Genomic DNA, 13,355 nt, shown 5'->3' on the forward strand with positions numbered 1-13,355 from the left:
TGATCGACAAAATCACTGCCATGTCTCCACCCACCAATAAGAAAGAGACACAATAGTTTCTAAGAGTAGTGGGTTCTTGGAGAATGCATGTTCCAAACTACAGCCTCATTGTAAGCCCCCTTTATCAGGTGACATGGAAGAAGAATGATTTGGTGTGGGGTCCTGAGCAGCAGCAGGCTTTTGAGCAGATTAAACAAGAGGTAGCCTGTGCTGTGGCCCTGGGGCCAGTATGGATGGAACAGGATGCGAAGAACATCCTCTACACAGCTACTGGAGAGAAAGGTCCCACTTGGAGTTTGTGGCAAAGAGCCTTAGGAGAGACCCGAAGCCAACCCCTGGGATTTTGGAGTCGGGTGTACAGAGGGTCTGAAGAGTGCTACACTCCAACTGAGAAGGAGATCTTAGCTGCATATGAGGGGGTTCAGTTCGGTACTGAAACACAGCTCCTGTTGGCACCTCGACTGCCAGTGCTGAACTGGATGTTCAAGGGAAAGGGTCCCTCCACCCATCATGCTACTGATGAAACTTGGAGTAAGTGGATTGTGCTGATTACGCAGTGAGCACGGATGGGGAACCTCAGCCATCCAGGGATCCTAGAGCTGATCATGGACTAGCCTGAAGGCAAAAAGTTTGGAACACTGCCAGCAGAAGAGGTATGACGTGCTAAAGAGGCCCCACCATACAATGAACTACCAGGAAATGAAAAGACATATGCCCTGTTCACAGATACATCGTGTCGTACTGTGGGGAAGCATCACAGATGGAATGCTACTGTGTGGAGCCCCACACGACTAGTTGCCACTGAAGGGAAAGGAGAATCAAGCCAATGTGCAGAGGTAAAGGCTGTCCAACTGGCCTTGGATGTTGCTGAACAGGAGAGGTGGCCAATGCTTTATCTTTACACTGACTCGTGGATGGTAGCAAATGCTCTATGGGGATGGTTACAGCAGTGGGAACAAAATGGCAAAGAAGGGGTAAACCTATTTGGGCTGCTGAACTGTGGAAAGACATTGCTGCCTGAACAAAAAATATGGCTATAAAGGTGCGTCACCTAGATGCCCATGTGCCCAAGAGTAGGGCTACTGAAGAACAGCAAAATAACCATCAGGTAGACCGAGTTGCCAGAATTGAGGTGGCATCAAATAGATGCGGCATATAAGTGGGCTAGAGACCGAGGGTGGATTTAATTATGAATGCTATTGCACAAAACATTCATGACTGTGATACATGCGCCACAATTAAACAAGCCAAGAGGATGAAACCTCTCTGGGGGGAAGGGCAATGGCAAAAGTACAAATATGGGGAGGCATGGCAGGTTGATTATATCACCTTGCCACGATCTCGCAGTGGTAGGTGTTATGTGCTCACCATGGTGGAGGCAACCACTGGGTGGCTTGAAACCTATACAGTACCCCACGCTACCTCCCGAAACACCATATTAGGTCTGGAGAGGCAAATCCTGTGGCGACACGGTACTCCAGAAAGAAATGAGTCTGATAATGGGACTCGTTTCAAAAATTCTCTTGTAAATACTTGGGCCAAAGGTCATGGCATTGAGTGGATTTATCATATCCTCTATCATGCACCAGCTTCTGGTAAAATTGAATGATACAATAGATTGTTAAAAACCACGTTAAAAGCAATGGGTGGCGTAACATTTAAGCACTGGGAGAAGTATTTGGCAGAAGCCACCTGGCTGATCAACACCAGAGGATCGGTCAGTCGAGATGGTCCTACCCAATCCAGCTCCCTACATATTGTAAAGGGAGATAAGATCCCTGTAGTACATGTAAAGAACATGTTGGGAAAAGCAGTTTGGGTCTTCCCAGCTTCTGGGAAAGGCAAACCTTTTCGCGGAACTGTTTTTGCCCAGGGACCTGGGTCCACTTGGTGGGTGATGCAGAAAAACTGGGATGTTTAATGTGTACCACAAGGGAATTTGATGTTGGGGGAGTGCAGTCAGTAATTCCATGTGTTTATACATAGGTTTGTATGTGTGTGTTTATATTTTGTTTGTATATATTAAGCATGATGTAGTGATGTAGAATAAGGGGTGGAATGTCATGGTTTTATGATTTTTGGTTATCAATATTCCACATCATAACATCATGTAATGCCCTGGGGGTTTGACTGCTGATGCTCAAGTTCCGGGTGCCTGTCCGGAGGAGAAGAACTACATTTCCCCAGGGGACTTTGGGGTCAGCAAGGAGATATAACTCTTGGCAGGGTCACCTGATGTTCTCTTCTTCGCCTGCGCTTCTCTGTCTGCTCTTCTCCATCTGTGCTTCTTCATCGGCTCAACTGGACTGCACTTCTCACCTCAGCATTGTGGTGAGGCCTATCCACCTTTCAGACACACTCTCTCTCTCTCACTATATTTTGCTGATACTCTATTTAGTAAATTAGTTTGTTTCACCTCAGATCGTTGCTGCTGTTTTCAATTATTTTGGGGTCCCCTGTTTCCCTTTTCCAGAGGTGCGGATCCACAGATCCCTCCACCCCGCTAGTCACGGAACTGGGCCGAACCAACCGTTGACAGCAGAGCGATAAAGAATGGGGCTGTGGTTAATTCATAATACTTTGTCTCTCTTGCTCCTCCATCTTCATTCTTGTCTTTCAGCATAATGTACCTACCGCCAGATGCAGTCCTTCCCAAGTGATCCAACATGGGCTTTCCACAGGCTGCAGTTCTTTAGGAACTGCTCCTGCATGTGTCCATAACATGGGATGCAGTTCTGCTCCAGTCCTCCATGGGCTGCAGCTCCTGCCAGACACCTTGCTCTATCATAGACTCCTCTATAAAGCTGCAGTTTGAGCCACGAACTAGTTTTACTGTGGGCTTCTCAACAGTTTGCATGTGGAGATCTGCTCTGTATGGTGCCTCACGGGCTGCAGAAGGACATCCTGCTCCAACATGGAGTTCATGATCTGCAGGAGAAATTCTGCTCTCGAGCCTGGTACACCTCTTTCTCCTTATTCACTGACCTTGATGTCTTCAAAGTTCTGTCTCTCACATTTTTTTCATTCCTCTCTCCCAGCTACATTTAAGCAGCATTTTCTCTCCCCCCCCCCATTTCTTAAATCTGCTTTCACAGAGCATCAGCTAGCATCATTCACTGGATCATCTTTGGCCAGCAGTGGGTCTCTTTTGGATCTAGCTAGACCCAGCTTTTGGAGTCAGCTAGAACTGGCTCTTGTCTAACATGAGGCAGCTTTTGGATCCTTCTCACAGAGGCCTCAGCAGGCGCCATTACCAAAACCTTGCCTTTCAAAACAGCATGCAGTCCTTTGAGGCTGGCACCCTTTGAAATCTCGTTGACTAAATTTTCATGTTTTGAGTTGCCTTGCTTTTGTTGTTTAAGAAAACACACTCATGCATTGTTCCATAAGATAGATTCTGGTTTACAATCAAATCACCAATAAATATATTTTTTTAAGTTTCTGAGAGAAAGAAAAATTAGATGGTAGCTGGATGAACGACAGGAGTTCACAACTTACTGCTTTGTATTTGAGGATTTTCTATCATCTAGTCTTACTAAGATTAGGAATGTTTTCATTCCTCTCATAGAGACTTTTATTTTCTGGATCCTTTTACTGTCATTGTGTTACAACATACTCTGCTGAGGAAAAATAGCAAATCTAAAAATATCTCAATCACTAGGGGTATCTTAAAGGACATGATTTGCTCATGGCAACTAACCATTCCCCAGGAGTGCAGCTTGGTGGTGTTCAGGAACTACATCTTTGAGGCAGAAGATTTTAGTCATACTGCTGGAGAGTGTTTTTACCTATCAAAGCTGAAGAGAGGAGATCAAAGTGCCAATGGTTTTGTCCAGAAATACTTAGAATCAGTTCAGGTGGAAAACTAAAATAGATTACACACAGAATGCAATATATAAAACTCTGATACTGAGAATCTTAAAAATATATATCCAGCAAGAGAAATTTAGGGTCTTACTTAAATACTTTGAATAATGGAGAGAAATAATGATAAATCTTTGTATTTTGGGGGTATTAGATGTTAGTGAAGATTAAAAAAATCTGCTCATCTTTGAGTCCACAACATGAGAAAGACATAGACTAGTTAGTGTAGGTCCAAAGGAGGGCCAGAAAGAGGATCAAACAACTGGAGCAACTCTTCTATGAAGACAGAACAAGAAAAAAGGAATTATTTACCTTAAAATAGAGAAGCCTCAACCTTATTGTGTCCTTTCAGTACTTAAAGGGCCCTATAGGAAAGATATGGAGAGACTTTTTATGCGGCTGTAACAGGGCAAAGGTAGTGATTTTAAACTAGAAAATGGTATGTTTAGATTAGATATAAAGAAAAAAAAATAAAAATACTCAGAGTGATGAGGCACTGGAACATGTAGCCCAGAGAATTTGTGGATGCCCCATCCGTGGAAGTATTTAAGGACAGGTTGAATGGGGTTTTGGATAGCCTGATCTAGTGTCCCTGCAGTGGGATTGGAATTAGGTAATTTTTGATATTCCTTCCAATGCCAAGCATTTTATGATTCTATGATTCTGTGATTCTATGATCTATCTGCAGGATGCTCAGAAGTTCCAATCAAGTGGTTTAGTGGATGCACATAAATTTTTTCTCTGAACGATCAATTTCAGATCTTTTTGATTGAGGTTACTGGCATAGAACAATTGCGTGTTCTTCTCAAAGCAAAACAATCCCGAGTTCACACTGGAATGACAGATACATCTCATGTCTCAAGCTAAATTAGCAATGTGTTCTATACCTTTTCACTGTATCTTCATTTATAAGAATTTAAACACATGGTCCAGGTTACCAGCAGTACTAAGGTTCTGTGGCATGGAAATTATTTACAGATTTGGGTAGACTCACTCCATCTTAACACTAGCACTGAAAAGTATTTGAAAGAAATGTGCAATTGTGCATATAGTACTGTATAGAAAGAAATGATCTCCCTTTCTTTGATGTTGTTTTTATAATTAAGTAGTTTAATTTACATGCAGATTAACAGATAATATATGAATTACTTATATTTTTCCTCTCTGAAGTACAGCAGAGGTCTTTCTAATTTTTTCCCCTTGTATTATTATTCCTTATGATAAGATTAGTGACAGATCATATCTAGTATCATTAAAGGTGAAGCATAATTCCAAATGGAAAGATCAAGTAATGACAAGGAAAGGCATGTTATTCAGAAAGAAGTAAAGAAGAGGGTCGGTGAAGTTTTTTTCTAATTCAGATCAGTCTCAACCAATTATTCCTGAAAGTAAGAGTTCAAATAACAGAATCAGGATTACGAAGACAATGTTAATAGTAAAACTTGTAACAGATGTAAGCTAGAAAATTTCCACATTTCAGCTAATATTTTAATTTCTAACCTTTAGTGTAGGAAACAATGAACAGGTGTAACTTAGTTGGAGTATTTTTATTATCAGAAAATGTCTTATTTCTACTCTGAGTCTCAGCTTATGCACCTTTAATGAATTACACTTATAGTGATATCTTTAAGACTGAAGAGATCTATATTATTATTATTCAGTGAACTAATTGGAGAATATGATATAACCCTCACTATTTTTCTTCGGAGATAGATATAAATATTTTCTAACTACAGCACATTTTTATTTGATCTTTCATCTGGACCACTGTGACAAGTCTTCTTTCATCTTGCTCTTAAATATATATATATATATACATATATATATATCTCTTCAGAAATATGCTTAAATTCTTCAAGTATCAGACAGAGAGGTAATCTGATTTTACTACAATTATGTATTCCTTCTCTCCTTAATTTCTCTTTCAGTCACAGCTCACAACAGGACTATAAGCTTGAATAAATATTGAGATCTCTAGAGTTTTTCATAGTTATTCTTCATTCTTACATAAATGAAAAAGTATTAGTTTCACAGATGGATGTCATATGTTTAAAGGTTAAAAGAAATGGTGAGATGCCGACATATACAGACCAAATCACGAGGATATGCTAGCTCAGATAATAGTTAAGCAAATTATTTGTGGGAATCTCTGTATCCATGATCCTGGAATGGTCCCATTTAACGTCTTTGCAGGTGACTTGGGCAGTGGGATCAAGCGCACTCCCAGTATATTTGCAGGTGACACCAACTGAGTGTTGTGGTTGACATACTAGGGGGAAGGGATGCCATCCAGAGGGATCTGGACAGACTTTAGAGCTGAGACCATGCCAACCTTATGAAGTTCAGCAAGGTCAAATGCAATGTCCTGCGTCTGGACTGGGGCAATCTCAAGCACAAATACAGTCTGGGTGGAGAATGGCTAGAGAGCAGCCCTGAAGAGAAGGATTTGGAATGTTGACTGATAAAAGACTCAAGGTGAGCCAGCATTGTCTGCTTGCAGACCAGAAGGCCAATTGTATCCTGGGTTGCATCAAGAGAGGCATGACTAGCAGGTCAATGGAGGTGATTCCACCTCTACTCTTCTCTCGTGTAAAATTCCACCTAAAGTACTGGGTCCAGTTCTGGTGCCCCCAGCACAAGAATGACATATAATTTTTAGAGCAGGTCCAGAGGAGGGGCATGGAGATGATTAGAGGGCTGGAGGGCTGTCCTCTCCTATGAGGACAGGCTGAGAGAACTGTGGGTTTTCAGTCTAGAGAAGAAAAGGCTCTGAGGAGACCATATAGTGGGCCTTCCAGTACCTTAAGGGGGCCTACAGAAAAGATGGGAAAGGACATTTTATAAGAGCATGTAAAACAGGATGAAGATAAATGGCTTAAAACTGGAAAGGAGTAGATTTGGTCTAGATATTATGAAGAAATTCTTTACTTTGAGGGTGGTGAGACACTGGAACAGGTTGCCCAGAGAGATCGTGAATGCCCCCTCCCTGGAGATGTACAAGGACAGACTGCATGAGATTTTGAGCAACCTGATCTAGAGGGAGGTGTCTTTGCCTATAGCAGGGGAATTAGAACTTGATGATCTTAAAAGACCCTTCCAATGCAAACTGTTTTGTTATTCTATAATAGTCTTTTAAGCGTATACATCAACAAAATCATTTCTCTCCGACTGATATTTCATAGGAAGTTATATTGAGTTATGCTAATCTTTACTGAATTCTAGCAAAAGAGCCTTTCCAAATATTTGATCCACTGTGCTGTTGTTACCTGTCACACTAAGGAGGGTATTTCTGAGAAACAGAGAGATTTTGCAGCTAATTTTAATGGAGAATACAGAGAAGCAGACCTCTAGCTGGTAACTTCTAACATGTACATTTATTATTCAGTCAAAAACAACAGAGATCAATAGAAACATATGGTTCTGTAAGGAAAAAAAAAAAAAAAAACTTTTCTAACGGAATTTCAAAGAGTGCATCCATTATAATATGCTGCCATTTACTAAATTTAAATCATTTTTTTAATTGTTAAATCGGGGAAGAAATTGCTGATAATTACAGGTCGACAATTCATTCTTCTATTTCTATAATCAGTGGAATTCTGAAAAGAACTGCTGTGAGATAAGATTATGAATTTATCATTCCTTTGTGTGTACTCAACTATGAACACTTCTTACGATATATATTCCTTTAATAGTATTTATTTCCTGTACATGTACAAAATCAGATCTGTGGATCTTTGGCAACTATAGTGAGCTTCTGTGCTCTAAAGGAACACTAATGAGCTTGAATCAGTAAATCTCATTGTTCATGCAAACTGATCAAAATAAGGAAGTTGCTTCTATTTTTGCTTTATGAGCGACAGCTGATATAAAAGAATATTCCTAAAAACATTATACGAGAAACTCAGGGACAAGCTAACTACTGATGAGATAGAAAACAATCTAAAATGTAATTATAAAACTTCTCTAAAGTTATCTAATATTTATCATTATTCCAATCATATTTTTTGGAAAAAAAAATTATCAAGTTTAACATATATTTTCATGCTTATTACTGATACAAATTTATATAACTGCATAATTGAAATGAATTGCTATTTTTGGAAGGTTTACAGGTGGAATGTTTACAGATAAAATATATTCCAAGGATAATATGTAACAAGTAATGTGTAATATATATATTTGTAAAGTTTTTCACTTGGAAAGGGTCACAGCAACTGTATATTTAATTGTCAGCCAACAAAGTGAAGAGAACTCAAAGTGAAGTAAGGAAGTGATTGCTACTAAGTGAGAAAATAAAAGAAATGGTAGAAAATCCTTATGAAAATGTGATTTTCCACAAATAATATGCCCCTCAAAATTACTGATTTCTTTTTAGCATGTACCACAATAAACTCTCTCTCTCTCCCTTTTTAATTTAAATTTTCCGTTCCTTCAGTTAATGTCTGGTTCCATAGTATATCTTTCGAGAATAAAAGCCGAACTACTGAAAGGAACTCAAAGAAGCTATTCCAAGAGGTTGCGGAATCTCCTACTCTGAAGATCTTTAAAAACCACCTGGATACTGCAAACTACTGTAGGGAACATGCATAAACAGTAGGGTTGGACTAGATGATCTCCAAAGGTACCTTAAAGTTGTTTGTTTCTGTGATTCTACAAGGGATGTAAATGCTATTTCCAAGTATAAGGCAAGTATCTTTATAAAACCTCCTGAAGAATATGCTCAAAATAAAACTCAATTTTTATTCTATTATTTGTTTAAAAAAATTATTCCTGCAGTCTAAAAATGTATATACCTTTTTAACTACCTAATCCCATCTTCACACTTTCCATATGTTGGGTATATTCATCTTAAAATAGCACTTTGCATTAATTTTGACTTTTCAGTTCTGTTAGTGGTTTCTAGAGTTTATTTTATACAAATCTCATTTTTTTTTCTCCTTCTGATATCTTTTTATCTCTTCTTAATGACAACATCATCTTTGTGCTTTGTCTTTCTGACAGATTTATCTTATTTTTGTTGTTGTTTTGCTTTTTTTGTTTGTTTTCAACGTGTCAATTTTTAACTTCTTATAACATTCATATCCAGGTCTTTTTGCCTATTTTTTTTTCTCCTCATTTTTGCAGTTAACAGGCATGAATTTATGAGGTAGAATTGTTGGGAAAGAGCAGAAGAGATGTACCAGAAACTTGTGAAAATATAGCAGTAGTGACACTGAGCTATTCAGATGATTTAATCACTTCATTTTTGCAAGTTTCAATAAAAATACATAATTCTTCAAAAGATAAATGACAAATTTAGCAGTCTGTATGTCAGCTATTTACAAAAATTAATCTTTGTTCCAGGACATTAGGAAGTTTTTCACACATAGGGTGGTGATGCACTGGGACAGGTTGCCCAAGGAGGTTGTGCATGTCTAGATGTGGCTTTGGGCAGCCTGGTGTAGTGGTTGGTGATCCTGCACATAGCAGGAGAGTTGAAACTCAATGATCAATGTGGTCCCTTTCAACCTGGGCCATTCTATGATTCTATGACATACACACACAAATAAATAAATAAAAGTAATAAAAAAGATAAAAGCTGTAATATCTCTGCCAGATATTTTTTTTTTATTGTTGTTGTTATTTTCAGCCTCCAAATAATCTAGTAAAAATATTTGATGTCTAAATAAATAATGGATTACTTTGAAGTGAAATATACAGAACATGAAATTTTAGCCTATACAGTATCAACTTAAAGATTTCCTGGACAGGAAAAAGTAAAAAAAAGCTAAAATAAGAACACTGTCTTCAGTAATATTTAGTACTATTGTCTCACCATGCCTTCACTTTCAAAACATACATACTTATAATTCTAAAACTACTTAATCTAGCAGATGAACCCAAACACTTGTGATATGACCGAGTAATACAATTTATTGTTATTATTATTATTACAACTCACCCTTTGTTATCAGGATAAATTTTTTACTGATTATTCTCTGTAGGTAGAACTCAGATTTCCACAAGTTAGTTGTTCTAACCACTTGGAATAAAATTCCAAATATTCCTCAATTTCTATGATATCTTTAAAAATATAACATAATGACCTATTACTTCAAGTGAAAATAAATGACAAGTATTTTTTTAGATTGAATGAACTCATTTTTGCTGTTAAGCCAGCTGTGATTTGGGAAGTGTCTGATTTAGAACTTTTAACACTACTGTTACTTTATCAGTTTTTACAGAATTCTACCACACTGGCTTTACTATCAACTACCTTTTCTGAAATTACTTTTTTTTTTCTTTTCATAAGATCATATTGCAATTATTGAAAGATAGTCAACATAAAAGTGTTCTCATCATCTCATCATGATTTTTCTTTTATTGACACAAAAAGCTTTCAAACTATATTCTAATATTCAAGTTCATTGTTTTCAGTTATGTCCCAAAAACTTCCAAGCAAAATTGTAACAGAAATAAAAATTTAAATGATCTTTGAGATTAAAAAAGATAAAATAAACCCTTCTCCATTGTCCAGAATATTAAGAATATCTTCAGAAACTGGGTAATAATGTATATTTGATAAATTTTTGTGAAAGTTTTTATTGTTCCTGTTCACTCTTGCTCACCAAAAAAATCTTGAATAATATTGAATTTTAAAAATATATGAAAAGTATGATAATTATCAGTGAAATAAATAGAATTGAATTCAATACATTTAAGATAAAGCCTAGATTAATAGATTATAAGAGGTGATCAGTGAATAAAGATCAGAAATAAAAATATAAAAAGTTTGATGTATGGTAAAAAAAACTAACTAAAACTAGGTTATTATTTTATAATAAGATAATCAAATATTTAAACTGATAGCATTTTCTCTAGAAAGATTATGTTAAGAGAAGACCAATATGCAAAACTTCTAAACTGTTCTTTCAGCAATGAGGTAATGTTTTGATTGAGTGTTTTTTGTTTGTTTTTTTTCCCAGAAATTTTCCTCATGGCCTATTCTAAAAGACTTTTGTGGGCTGGGGTCAAAGATTGGAGCACTTGCTAGGATCTTATGATATTCTCACAATCGTCATTTATCTGTATTCCCTGAAGTCAACCAGAGAGAATTAATACTTTCAAGAATAGATTTGAGTTATGTTAAGAGCCTTTCAATTTTATTATGATATCCTCCTTCTCTAACTCTTGCAGAAGTTTTAAAAATCATTTCAGACTTGATGAAACAGAAGTATATCTGAATTTTACTTCGTGAATAATCTTGTTGTTTGGAAATAAATAATAAAACAAGAGCAAGAGTTAAACTTTTCATAAAGTAGTGAATTCAAGGCATTATCAATGTAAGATATAATATCAATGCATTTTACTACAGATCCCTATGCTCTTCTTTGTCAAATTGTATATGAATAAGATTTAATTGGTATATTCTTTTCTAACATGTAAAATATCTCATAATACTCAGAAATCAATGCTGATTTAACTTACTTTAATTTACTGGCTTCAGTATCTAAATATCTAAGAAGTTTCCACAGCTCATGTCTTTCAGACCACAATTGTAACAAAAGTTTTGGCCCACTTGGGAATTTTTGAAACATCAATGAGGAAGTAAAACCCTTCAGAAAGCACAGTGTGAGTAACATCCGCTGTTTCCAATTTCAAAATAATTAGTTTTGCTTTGTAAGAGTTAATTCAGAACACAATGAAATACATGAAATACAATGACATTATAATTACCATGGGTGCCAGTAAAAATGCCTTTACCAAAATGTATATAGTAGATACTTGGAAATGATTTGTTTCTGCTCCCCTTCCCCAATCCCTGTACTAAGCTAAGAGAGAAAAATCACTCCCGAGTTTTCTGAAGGCAAAAGAGGAACTCAATGAGAAATAGACTCTATACAGGTAGGAAATAAAGCAATTTAAGACATCTACTGTAAATAAATTTAAATTATGCCTCATATATCACTTTCTATGTTCAGTATTAAATGTTTCACAGAAACATTTAAATAGTGAATATTTACATAAAATGAAATTAAGTAAAAGGTTATTATCTTGGTCTTGGTAAAGATGATACAGCTGAATAGAATGAAAAGAGAGCTTAGCTTAAATTGTCTTAGTTTCACCTGGGACATCTGAGTTGTTTTTTTTTTTTTTTTTCTTTATGATGTCTACTATGATGCTATGCTTTGGCTTTTGGAAAAAAACAAATTATTGACTACACACCAATATTTTAGTTGTTGCTGAGCAGTGGCTTTGGAGAGCCAAGGACATTTACACTTTTTATACTGTTCTGATAGTGAGTGGAGATGAGGGGCACAAGGAGCTGGAAGGGACAGAACCAGGATGGCTGCCATAAAATGACCAAAGAGATATTCCATAACATGAGACATCATGTAAAAAAAAAAAAAAAAAAAAAAACTTTCAAAACTATGGGGAGTTGGCTGAGCAGGGATGCACTGCTTGGGGACAAGCTGGGCATTGGTCAGTGGTGGTGAGCAATTCTGTAATACATCACTAATTTTATAATTACTAATGGGAATTCCTATGTTCCAATTTGTAATCATTGCCTCTCATCCTGTTTCTGAGCACCGCTGAAAAGAGTCTGGTCCAGTCCTCTTAACACCAGCCCTTTAGATATTTATAAGAGCTGACAAGATCCACTCTCACTCTCAGTCTTCTCCAGGCTAAACTGCCCCATGTCTCTCTGTCTTTCCTCTTAAGTGAGATTCTCCAGGCCTATAACCATCTTTGTATTCCTCTAGTGCATTCTCTCATAAAGTCTCCTGTCTGTATAATCAATGGATATACAGATGGTATATAGTCAGTAGATACACAGATGGTGTACACACACACACACACACACACACACACACTCATTGCTCGCCTCAGGTGATCAATCAGAGGTTCAGGCGGTGATTCAGCAGCCCCATACACTGTCCTTTTGAGCCAAGGAGCCCAGAACTGGACTGTATTCCAGATGTATCCTCACCAGGGCAAAGTAGAGGGAAGGAGAACATCCCTCAGTTTGCTGGCCTTTTAATGCACCCTAGGACACTTTTGCCCCTGTTGGCCACAAGGCACACTGCTGGTTCATGGTCTACCTGTTGCCCACCATGACATCAGATCCTTCCCTGCAGAGCTCCTTTCCAATAGGTCTGCCCCTAGCTTGTACTGATGCATGTGATTATTTCTACCAAGGTGTAGGACTCTACATTTGCACTTGTTGAACCTCATAAGGCTTTTTTCACCCAGCTTTCCAGCCTATCCATGTCTCACTGAATGGCAACACAGCCTTCTGATTTGCCAGCCATTCCTCCTAGCTTTGTACAACCATCAAACTTTCTAAGGGTGCACTCTGTTGCTTCATTTAACTCACTGATGTACAAACTGTGCCCAGTACAGACCCTGAGGGACACCACTAGATACAGGCCTCCAGCTAGACTCTGACCTACTGATTACAACCCTCTGAGCTCCACCAGTCAGACAGTCCTCAGTCCACCTCACAGTAC

Source organism: Meleagris gallopavo, chromosome 1 (assembly GCF_905368555.1).
Source record: "Meleagris gallopavo chromosome 1, MGAL_WU_HG_1.1, whole genome shotgun sequence".
Taxonomy (NCBI): Eukaryota; Metazoa; Chordata; class Aves; order Galliformes; family Phasianidae; genus Meleagris; species Meleagris gallopavo.